Source organism: Gadus macrocephalus, chromosome 14, assembly GCF_031168955.1.
Source record: "Gadus macrocephalus chromosome 14, ASM3116895v1".
NCBI lineage: Eukaryota > Metazoa > Chordata > Actinopteri > Gadiformes > Gadidae > Gadus > Gadus macrocephalus.
This window is the reverse complement of record NC_082395.1, coordinates 22,911,308-22,924,190: the sequence shown is the minus strand read 5'-3', so window position 1 is coordinate 22,924,190 and position 12,883 is coordinate 22,911,308.

The following is a 12,883-nucleotide window of genomic DNA, read 5'->3' as shown; positions in this document are numbered from 1 at the left end:
CCCCCAATACCCATAAACCCAAATTGTGGTACTGCACCCAAAGGTGGCTCTATTTCAAATAATATGAACTAGCCTTATTTCTCCTTACCAGATTGACCCGGACTCAAAATTATTTCATCATATTGATCTCTAAAGTCAAATGCATCTTTTTCCCCCTGGTCTTCTGCTCTAAAAATGTTTACTTTTCCCACAATTTCATAGAAAAGTCAAACGTCCACAGTCTCAACCCATTTGGCCTATATGACCAGTTTGTTATTGTATAACTACCATAAGGCTATCATTAGGTGGATACCATTAACAGTGCAAATTTTCAGATCTGTACTCTTTTAAGAAAGCCCTTAATTCTCTTGTGAAATGTGTGCTTGGAGTTTTTTGACGTTGTGTGCTTATCATTCAACATTTTCACTATGTGAATGAGGCTTCATGCAGTTCAGGAATGTCAGTGTCAACGGGATAATGTCGTGTGCTGGTGATCCTTAGGTTGAGAGTTCAAATCCTGATTAGAGCATTATGAACAAGCTGAACATGAAATTCTGTCATTGCCACTCATTTAAGAAACAAAACATTGAACAGCACCCGAAATTCATCAGGCAATCAACATTCCGGCTCATTAGTTTCCAAGAATCGGACTGCCAAGACACAATATGGCATTAAGGGGAACTTCTTCATTAACCGTTTTTCCTTCATAATTAACTGTCATATTTCTTCTATTAGTGTTCTTGACTACAAATGTTTAATTTCCCCAGAATTTCAAAGATTTTTCAGGTATATGCTTTGAAGAAAGCCTTTAATTCACTAGAGCAATGTATGCTTTGAGTTTTCTGGATGTTGTGTGCTTATCAATAGACATTTTGACCATGTGAATGAGGCTGCAGTTCAGGTTTATAAGTGGAACAGCTTTCCTTAAATATGACAATTATATGTTATATTTATATACCTTCCATTAGTGTGTTCTTGACTTTTAATTTTGCTCGGACCCCGTTAATCACCGCTTGCGGTTATATTATTATTATCATTATTATTATTATTGTTCAATGGTTCACTGTGTTTATACCGTTTATACCCAATAGATTAAAGTGTCCCAAACATGTAAAAAATATCTTGAACATGCATACACAGACTATATATTGTCTATAATATTGCATACGCAGACAATATTATAATGATCAAGTCAGTTCCCATTCGCTTCTCATTCTGTACTTCAGTGGTTAATGTCCTAAAGCCCACAAAGCAGCATCACATGACCTCTGGTCTCATGCCACACAGTGAGTGGTTGATGACTGATGTTCTTCCTCCCTGCTCCTCTTCCTCCCCAGTTCCTGGGGAGCAGGGCTGCGAGCTGAACTGCCGCGCGCTGGGCTTCCGGTTCTACGTGCGTCTGTCCGACCGCGTGACGGACGGGGCGCCCTGCGGGGGCAACGGGACGGCGCTGTGCGTGGCGGGAAAGTGTCTGGTAAGGCGACGCCGCCGGCTGCTCTGGGGGTCCTGGCTCAGAGAACGATATGTAGTGTTGGGGAGGTTCACTCAAACGTTCATAATTCAAAATTTTGAACTAAGTTCACAGTTCCAAAAAATGAACTAGTTCATAGTTCTTTTTTTACCCCCACGAAGTTAAACTGAGTGAGCGTGCCGTTCACAGACACCAGAGTGAATGAGTTCACAGTAACGTTCATCAGGCAGTAATACAGTACGTTCAGTTCACGTTCGCCGACAATATGAACGAGTTCGTGAACTATCGTTCAATGAACGCGTTCAGGCACAGCACTGACGATATGCGCTTGTTTGACTCGTTCAGCGCCCAGGGGGGGGGGGGGACACACCCTGCTGTACAAACGGGTCGCTGAGAAGCGTATCAACATTCGGGTGTTAAGTGAAGACTAACAGTTAAGGGTTAAGGATAAGGTGAGGCCAAGGGACTAGTTTTGGCGTTTGATGGCGTAAGAAGGTTTTCACATTTCCCACTCAAGGCATTCAGATGAGTAATACAATTTATTTAAAAACATTATCTGCTTAAATAATGGTTCAGAATTAGGAGTGGTCATGAATCTTTCATGTCAAGTCCTTATGTGTCTTTATTTAATCTTGTCACAATGTCACGGTTGCATTGCATTAGATACAAATGAACTGCTTTCGAGTTGTTTCAACGGTCAGTGTAGAGTGGAGTGGTATGAGGTTAGTGATTTATACGTCACAGTGCTCCGATCATGTGGTTGCGTGGAAAACCACCAGATGGCAGCAGTGCACCAGAGGTCATCTGGTACACACAAAGAAGGCATGCATTAGTGATGGATTCAATGATTATTTTCCTTGATTCAGTTCGTGTGGGTCAGTTCACCAAGAAGAGTCGTTCAGAATCGTTTGTTCGTTCGTTGGTACAGTCGAGTTTCCGGTAGCGGTGAATCGAATCATGGAATGCACGGTTCTCAGCTGAGTCAGTCAGACACAGCTCTTCCCTCGTTCTCATTCTCAAACGATCGTGGAAGTTGGTCATAAATCAACACAAAATTACAAATTCAACCAAACGCAGCGGCATGAGGGTTGTAGTTGATTAATGGATGTTTAGCATATCAGCAAGATAAAAGACTGAATTTAGCAATGATGGTGGGGGTCCCGGTTGGAGAACGAACCATGAAAGAACGAGACAGATTGACGAGACATTCAAATATTTGATTAATCTGGCATGACACAGAAAGTACAGCATGCATTTACCATTCCACTGATATTGAATCGTATTATCGTACGCTCGTTCACTATGCCTCTTCCCTCTTCACCACTCAGTCAGTGAACGAACAGCGAGTCAGCGAGTCAGCGAGTCAGAGACTAGTGGGTCTGGGAGGAGTCGTGTCTGAGAACAAACGGGAGAGAAGAAGCAGTACGGTTCGTTCTTGTTAAAGATTCGTTCATTCAAACTTATTCGGTCGCGAACGACCCATCACCAGCATGCATATCCATGCCAGTGACTTCAATTTTGGACCTTTCTCTTTAATTAGGATTTAACCTTTTGTAAGGAAGTTTCCATTGTGTTAAGAAGCTTTATTCTGAGTGAAGCTGAGCCAAAGATATCTTTTTTGGAATTCATCTCATGTTCTTTTTGGCAGCCTCTTGTTCCACTGCTCTCCGTTCTTCATCACAGCCTTCATGTCTTTCATTAATCACATGCGAGTCGTTAAGATAACGATTACTGGTTATTTTTAGATAGCGTGCTTGACTCTTCTGTATCCTCTTCTCTCTGCTAACCTTGTGGGGCATTTCAAACAGTAGCAGACGTTTATAATACCCGTATTTAAGTATCACACACACACACACACACACACACACACACACACACACACACACACACACACACACACACACACACACACACACACACACACACACACACACACACACACACACACACACACACACACACACACGATTGAATAACCATGGGAATTAAAAGCGGGCGTGCATTTTTAATTCATGTGACCCCAACACGATTATCTCTCTCACCACGCGTGCCAGTTCAAACACTTACTCCTCGCGCTGATGAATTCATTAGTCATCAGAACCAGCTAGTGGTGGCCCCAGCTTATTAAAAGCAGACTGGGGGGCCGTTATTTAGAGATGGCCCCTTTCAGTCAAGGGCTGTCAGACTTCACGAAGGAAGAACGATTTTATAAAGGGCTTATTTAAAAAAATAAAATAAAATAATAATAATAATAATGATGTCAAAGACCATGAAAGTTATTCTCAAGGTTGCTATGGTAACTGAAGTAGCTGTGGGGGAGAGTATATTTAAAGCTTTGGTTATTCTTTGGTCTTACCTATTTTGGGACAAGGGGAATGAATCGTATCATGTAAGGGAGTCTTTTCAGTCTGATCGACTCTGCAAAGCTTCGACTTAACTTTAAACATAAACGTTGTAGTTGTGTTTGGGGCGGAGGGGGGGGTGCTGAAGGGATGCCCGCGTCAGCAGGCCACTTCACTGCACTTTCTGCGGTGGGTTTCCTAAACGCTTCCACATACTGCTGAGGCCACGGAAAGTTTGTGTCGTTAATCCCTCGGGTAAACAATATTTAGTCTAAACATGATGTTTATTTGTCTACTCCTCGGGTTACTAGAAATTTGTTGTTTCACTGCTCAGATTGGGTCACGTGAGGATGTGACATTGCCACTGGATCAAGACGTATGATTCGTGCTCCTATATTGTATGACAGTGTGTGTGTGTGTGTGTGTGTGTGTGTGTGTGTGTGTGTGTGTGTGTGTGTGTGTGTGTGTGTGTGTGTGTGTGTGTGTGTGTGTGTGTGTGTGTGGGACCTCAGGACATCAGGCTAGTTATACACAGATATAGTCTGTATAACACCATATTATGGGTTAGATAGAAGTGAAGCTATGGCAAAATGAAAATAGTGCACACACACACACACACACACACACACACACACACACACACACACACACACACACACACACACACACACACACACACACACACACACACACACAGATCGGTAGCACCGCTTGATTGGACAGGGTGGAGAGACTTATGCCGCTTTTCCACTGCATGGTACCAGCTCGACACGACTCGACACGACTCGACTCAGCTCGCATTTTTTGCGTTTCCACCGCGGTACCATGGTATCTGGTACCTGAAGTGGCTGCTTTTTCTAGTACCTACTCGCTCTAGGTACCAAGCGAGCTGAGCCGATGCTAAAAGGTGACGTCGGCAGACGGCCGGCGACTGATTGGCCAGAGAGTGTGACGAAGTCACGAGAGCGACATGGCAACCATGCTGGTAACATCCATAGCAGCGCCGCAGCCAACATGTTCCACTTCTCCAACTTCTTCAACATGCCGGCTAATAATAGTAATGTGATCGATGTCCTCCATTGTTGTTATGTGGGTTCTGTCCATGTGTGGGTTGCGTATGTGTTGTTTGCGTCGCGTACACAAATACGTCACGGCCCTTTCGCGCAGCCGACCCCGCCCACGTCCAGGAGGTACTATTTGCGGTGGAAAAGCACCCGTGTTGCTACCGTGTCGAGTCGTGTCGTGTCGAGTCGTGTCGAGTCGAGCTACATGTGCGGTGGAAAAGCGGCATTACGGTCTCGTGGAGTTACCCCCCTCTTCTTGGTTTTCATTTTTGCTTATTAGACAAAATGTTAGAGCAGAGTTTATTGCATTGATTAGGAAAGCTCTGTGATTTCCTGTTGCCCTGGCACCCTCCACGCCATAACCCTGATTCCTCGGCCTTCGTTTGCTTTCCCTTCGAATCCCGTTTTGGGCAAAATACGCGAGGCAATCAGGCGAGAGATCCTAACGATTAGGAGTCGTAATGGATTCATGCGTGTCTTAAGAGTATATATCACAAGTTGATGACCGGCACCATGCCAGCCTCAGAGCGAGAAGAGCCCCGCCCTGCCCTGGTCGTTACACAGTCCATCAGGAGACGTCCATCCCGACTCCAGAGAGAGGACCTCCTTCCTTCTGCGTTAATCCTGAACCAACAGATTGAGTGTCCGCCTGTGGACGCTTCACTGGAGTGGGTTCAGGTGGAGCGGGTTCCTCTGAGTCCCACGGTGAACCCGACAGCACGAGGGTTCACCGTGGGGCCCGGGGCCGGGGCCCTGCCAGCTGTTACCGTCCGGAGGAAAAGCCAGAGTCACAGAAAACACGTCTCTTTAGTCCGGCTCCTCATGTCAGACGAGCTGCAGAAGAAAGACTCCATTATGAACAGAGCTCAGCCGCCACCGTGCCAGCGGAGGGAACAGGAGAAGGGTGTGTGTGTGTGTGTGTGTGTGTGTGTGTGCATATTTTTCTGTCTGTGTATGTGTGCCTGCACGCATGATTGTGTGCGTCTGTGTGCATGCATGTGTGTGTGTGTGTCTGCGTCTGTGTGTGTGTGTGTGTGTGTGTGCCCGTAACTCTGTCTGTGTGTCTGTGTGCATATTTTTGTGTGTATGTGTGCACGCGTGTGCGTTTGTGTGTGTGTGTGTGTCTGTGTGCATGTTTTTGTGTGCGTGTGTGTGTGTTTTTAAAGGGTGACCACTGACCACACACTTGTCTCGCTGCGGTGGCGGGCCCAGAGCGGCTGTAACCCGGCCCCCCGGCCCCCCCTTCGCCTCCCCCAGGTTCCACGCGTTAACGGGCGGCTGGAAGTCCTCAAGACATAATTAACACACCGCACTTCTTTACTCAACGCACTTTATTGGTACAAGGAAATCAAACCCTGGTCCTTCCAGGCCGGAGCGTTCTGAGGGCTCTGCACTAAATCCTGCTGTATGTTGGTATAATGATCCCCACCTGAACAGCACGAGCACACGGGTTAGGACCAACTCTAGCCTGCTGCAGGAGGTGTCTAGCACATGTGTGTGTGTGTGTGTGTGTGTGTGTGTGTGTGTGTGTGTGTGTGTGTGTGTGTGTGTGTGTGTGTGTGTGTGTGTGTGTGTGTGTGTGTGTGTGTGTGTTGTTTGTGCGATGGGGATACTTGTATGTGTCCCTGTAAAACGTTTTATTACAATGCATAGCCTTCTGTTGTGTGTTTGGTTGCCTCTCTTTTTGTGCTCCACCCTGGGCAAGAGAGAAAAAAAAACATCTAGCAATTATAATATTAGGAATACGCTTTATTTATGAATACCTTTGATCTGTAGCAATGGAGCTCAAAGTAATACGGGGCAAAAGAGAGAAAGATTGAATAACAAATACACGACTGAAAGATCAGCCAAGTGCTGGACGAAGCATCTCAAAGGAAGTAAAGCAACACCAGTAACCATGACAACGAATCGAAAAAATAAATACAATTGATCAATGAGATTAGATCATCAGAGAAAGCAGCATGGATGAAACGCGAGTTAAAAGCTAAATGGAAGAAAACGTTTTTTTATCTCTTGTCGTTTCTCCAAGAAACTTGGTCCATGTTCTGGGAGGAATGCCTCGGCTAATGAGCAAGGCAGCCGTGTCGCTGTCACATCCTGTATTGATGTCATGAGTTTCTCACCAGCACATCTAAAGATAATATTTGCTTGCTTTAAGACTGATGGCCTTCCAGGCTGCTCAGGTACAAATAAACACCGGCCCCTGCTGCTCCTGGTGGTGTTGGCGGTGGTGGGTGGGGGTTGTGGTGGTGGGGGTGGGGGTTGTGGTGGTGGTGGTGGTGGCTTCATCTTGTTTCCTGACACACACACACACACACACACACACACACACACACACACACACACACACACACACACACACACACCTCTAAGCCTGGCCACTCCCTTCTCGCTCCTCATCTGTTTTATTCATTCCCTTGGCGCTCTCCATCACCAGCATGTGAAGAGTTGGGGATCAGCGTGTGATGGATGGGTGACCTGGCTCACTCCTGCCCTGTGGCCCCGTGGCCCTGTTGAGACAGGAGCCCCCGCCGCCAGCTCCCAGCATGCACCTTGCTACCTCTGCTGCTCTCCATGCATCGGCAACCGCAGCAGCGCTGATTAATTGGATATGTCAATAATTAATGCAATGCAATCTTTCATTGCCACCGGAGCAAAGGTGCAGCAAGTTCTTCCGCCAGTAATGTGTGAGTTGTAGAGGAGTGTAAGCGCTGTATTTTCACTATTCTGAACGAGGCAGGGATTCAATTCCCCGGCATCAGTTGAAATGACATCTTGACTGCGTTCCAGCTGTTCTGTGTGCTGCTTCCTGGCCCTGAGCTTTACAGGGGAGCACTGTTGGTTTAATCTGGCTGTGAACCCCGGGGGCCCCTGGCGGGCCCCCAGCACCCCCTGCAGGTGCCCCTCTGTGACCTCTGACCCCTGCTGGCCCCCAGGGCCGGTCTGGGGCGCCGTGTTCCTGCGCTAAGCCTGACTGCACTAGATCTGGGGGGGGGCCACACACTCGCCACAACACTGTGGCCCCTAGCCCGGACTGACGAGTCCAGTCCCGGAGGCCCTGCTGGGCGGGGGTCTGGGGTCCCTGTCGTCCCGTCAAGCCGGGAGGGGGGGCCCTCTGATGCATTTCCAACCCGTTGCTGCTTCTGACCCCCCTGCCCTGACCTCCAGGTTGACTCATCAAGGCCACGTCCAATCAGATCCCCTGAAACAGGATATCAGTGTGGTTTAGCGGCACTGGTAAAGCCGTTTGTGGTGTTTACAGCTTCACCCTGACCTGCAGTGTATACAGCTTCACCCTGACCTGCAGTGTTTACAGCTTCACCCTGACCTGCAGTGTTTACAGCTTCACCCTGACCTGCAGTGTTTACAGCTTCTTCCTGTATCTATACTGTTACAGCATCATCCTGTACCTGCAGTGTGGTTTACAGCTTCACGCTGTACCTGCAGTGTTTACAGCTTAACCCTGATGCTAAGCAACATGCAGTGACGGACTGCAGTGATTGATTGATTGATTATTTTGAGATACTTTTATAAAGTATTTCCATTTTATGTAATGTCAGTAGTTTCATAGCTAGGTCTTATCGGCATTAAAATGCAATTCTAAATACAGACAAAATAACTATTAGTGTGTAAAGTGAATGCACGGGTAGCTAGCCAGACAGAGATACATAGGCTAACCACTAACAGACAGACAGCAGATAGAGATACATGGACAGACAGACAGCTTGACAGAGATACAAAGATAGTTCAACAGACAGACAGCAGACATAGATACCAGACTAACAGCTAACAGACAGACAGCAGATAGAGACACACAGGGGGAGCGTGTCTATGTTCCCGGCCGGGTCCTATGTTCCCCGCTTTGTATGTGACCGGGGAACATAGGACCCTGCGAGCAAATCTGTTTTTCGTAGGCTGGTAGGGGCAAGTACCGCCTTTTTCGCCTCTGATTCGCCTGTGATTGGTTAGAATGTCTCTCCTCCGATTGGTTAGGGTTAGGTTTAGGGTTAACCCTCACCCTAACCCTAACCCTAGCCCTAAATCTGAACCTAACCCTTTGCACCCGGGGAACATAGGACCTGGGGAACATAGGGATGACCCCTACACAGGCTAACAGCTAGCAGACAGACAGCAGATAGAAATACACAGGCTAACGGCTAACAGACAGACAGCAGATAGAGATACACAGGCTAACGGCTAACAGACAGACAGCAGATAGAGATACACAGGCTAACGGCCCGCAGACAGACAGCAGATAGAGATACACAGGCTAACGGCCAGCAGACAGACAGCAGATAGAGATACACAGGCTAACGGCTAACAGACAGACAGCAGATAGAGATACACAGGCTAACGGCTAACAGACAGACAGCAGATAGAGATACACAGGCTAACGGCTAACAGACAGACAGCAGATAGAGATACACAGGCTAACGGCTAACAGACAGACAGCAGATAGAGATACACAGGCTAACGGCTAACAGACAGACAGCAGATAGAGCGGTCATGCAGTGCTGAGAGGCAGTAGCTCTGCGCTACGTAGCGTAGCGCCGTCTGAGGGACCCGGCCCGGCGGCCATGTCTAGAGGAGGATTTATGGGGACTCTCCGGGGCCCGGGTTGTATTTCTGGCAGCCGGCGGCCGCCTGAGCGTCCCACAGACGCACGGCTGTTGGCTCTGACCGGCCGCTCTCTGGGTGGCGGTCAGCGAGGAGAAAGCTGAGCACTTTTTACGCCTACGGGCCGTTTTTTCGGAATGCGGCCGGCGGGAGGCTCGCTGTGTGGTCACTTGTCCCCGGGCCGGCGGGATTCACCGGCCAATCGGGACGGAGACGGGGTAGTCAGGAACGGTCGAGCGCTCCGCTTGTCTGAGAGATCGCAGTGCCGTTAACAACTCTCTGTTGAATGATCGGAGTAGACAACTTGTTTAGTATTTCCTCGTTCTTTTGTACTACTCATCATGGCTATGATCATGTCAGTGCTTCTGTGGTTTATACCGTGACAGAGGATCACTGTCCATGAATCAAGTTGAATTTGGTGTGTGTGTGTTCAGGTTTGTGTGTGTGTGTGTGTGTGTGTGTGTGTGTGTGTGTGTGTGTGTGTGTGTGTGTGTGTGTGTGTGTGTGTGTGTGTGTGTGTGTGTGTGTGTGTGTGTGTGTGTGTGCGCCTCAGGTTCCAGCACAGCAGGGGTCCCCCCTGTGCGGTCGATCGGGGCGTCCCGGTTCAGCTTCTTATCGCTCTCTCTTTAACAGGTGTGTAAAGATAGTGAAGCAACATAACCTACCCTTACGAGAGAGAGAGAGAGAGAGAGAGAGAGAGAGAGAGATGGGCAGAGCATAGGAGGAGTGAATATGTCACGGCTTAATAGCTGAGAGCGCTTCTGTTTCACGTAAGGGGAAATTGTCTCTCAGTAGTCCCTGTAGCAGGCGACCTATGTCATTGTTATGCCAATATCACCAGCCTGCTGGGTTTCTTACAGATGTGGGGTATATAATATAGTATAACAGAATATCCTCTATCATAGCCATTTGATTTGACGCTACATATCTTTATCGTTGTACTACCTGGTTTATAAAATACAAGAAATGTTAAGCTCATGTGTGTTATGAATTCTGAAAGTCTTCTGTACTAAAGAGCTCCAGTCTTCTGAAGTTGGTTCTCTGTTCTACCTAATGAATCTAACCAAAATCCACCCTCACGTTGCAACACAGACGGTTTCAGACATATTTTAGGGCCGCCGGTGTGCTAATTGTTTGCGACTGTGACCAAGGGTAACAAACCGTTGTAGTGCTACGCTACGCTAGGCTAACCCCAGCGTCCTGAGTCTATAGGACGACTCATTCATTTTGAGATAACTTTATGAGTCAAGAAGAACGAAGAAAAATGGAGACTGTCACTGCAGCCAAACACGCACGTGCACATGCACACGCACGCGCACACACCTGCTTTTTTCATCAACCCAGCCCTACTGTGCTTCCCAGTCAGAAATATTACTGTAAGAAAACAATCCAGTGACCGACGTGCCTGGCTTTGCTGGAATACAAATACGTATTCCAGATGCACCGAAATCATTATGTCTCTCTCTGCTCACACGTATTGCTCACGCTGATCCATCTGTATCGATATGCTTTACCACCTCAGATTAGAATAGAAAGAGTGTGTCCTTTTGTCCAGGTGTGTGTGTGTGTGTGTGTGTGTGTGTGTGTGTGTGTGTGTGTGTGTGTGTGTGTGTGTGTGTGTGTGTGTGTGTGTGTGTGTGTGTGTGTGTGTGTGTGTGTGTGTGTCTTTGTATAATTGTTCCATGAAAGAATTTGCGGGAGAGGTCAATAAAGTACAATTAGTTCTGCTACTGCCTCACATCCGGCCAGGGGAACTGGGAGACGGCAAGCTGCACACCGGACTCTGAGGTGTGTGTGTGTGTGTGTGTGTGTGTACATGTGTGTGAGTGTGAGACCGGATCTATCTGGAGCCAAGGTTCTCCTAGAGCAGAGCTGTACCCGGGTCCTGGAGCGCCCCTTGTGACCCCAAGGTGACCCCAAGGTGACCGGGGGTCTAACCTGGACCACCTGACCCCCCAGAGTCGGGTCCAATGAGCTGGTGGGGATCAGGCCAAGTGCAGGGTGTGTGTGTCTGTGTGTGTGAGAGTCTGCGGTAACTGATGGACTGTTGAAAAGAGTCTGTCCTCAGAAACGCGTCTGAGCCGCGCTGAAAGCTGAGGCCGTCGCCACTCAGTGAGCCAATGGCTGTCATCGCCGCTGCCTGATGATGCACGTGTGTGTGTGTGCATGTGTGTGTGTGTGTGTGGGTGCGAGAGACAGAGCGTGAATGTGTATGTCATCAGGGCCGGCGGGAGCCAAGCGGGATGCAGGTGTGCTCCTCTGTGCCTCTGCTTGTTCTGAAGCCCCCCCCCGACCCCCACCGGGTCTGCAGGCTGTGGGTCTGACATCACGGCTAGAACGGCTCCCCTCAGAGCCACGTCCACAGTCCTCGTCCTTTCCCCGTGTCCCTGCAGAGCCACAGAGTTCCCCTCCTCTCTGTGTCTCCTCTGAGAGCCGAGGCATCCCGCCGGCCCGCTATTGTTCTGCTCTGTAATGTTCGCCCGTCGCGGTCTTCCGTGTGGCGCTCTTAAAATCCCGGGACTGTTTTCAATTATCCCGTGGTTAGTCGGTCCAGGCTCTCTCCTTGTGTGCCTCAGACCCGGGGGGGGTGGGGGGCGAGCCGCAGAGACCCCCTGATGAGCGAGGACGCAGTCTGATGGTTTTATGAAGACCCCCACCGTCAGGACGGAGGGGGGGAGGATGCAGACCGGGACTCGTACTGCGGTCTCTCTCGGTGAATTAGAGTTTAGTGGCGTGGAAACAGGAGCGCCGTGCGATGGGGAAACCATGTGACGAACGCAGCGCAGCGTGGCCCAGAGTCTCCCCGTGCGTTGGGCTGCGTGGCGGCGCGGGGGGGGGGGCTCGTAAGGGAAGTGTTTAGGGCTGCAGGAGGCCGGCCGCTCGTATTGTTTTAGCGCCGCGGTTAGTGGGGCTGCAAAGTAGAAGGACAGAAAGAAAGAGGAGTAGGTTTTGAGTTTACCGGGGGGGACGTTTATAAAGTCAGACTCTCGTAGGACCCCGGTGTGAGTATCGTTGGCCGACGTTGGACCTAGTAGTTGACGATTCGGCCGACCGTATTCGCTCTGAATTATTCTGTCAACTGTCGACTCGTGTTATGGTATGAAAGCATCAGCTGCGCATGGAATATTACGGCCCGTCTATTATTACATACTTCTGCCGTATAAGTGGCTCTGCGGTCGCCCTGCTCTTTTGTACTTTTTATATCCTCTCTCTAACGTTTCAACCGAATTGCTTTTAAAAATAAAATCATAAAAAAAACTGCTAAATCTGTCCGACTTCCAGTTAACTGTCAGAAGAACCCCGCCCTCCCCCTTACCCCACCCCCAGCACCACCACCCCCCCCCTCCCTCCTAGCCTTGGCCCCTCTCCCCTCACCTCCGCCAGCTGCGCCGCCCCCCAGCTCAGCTTAC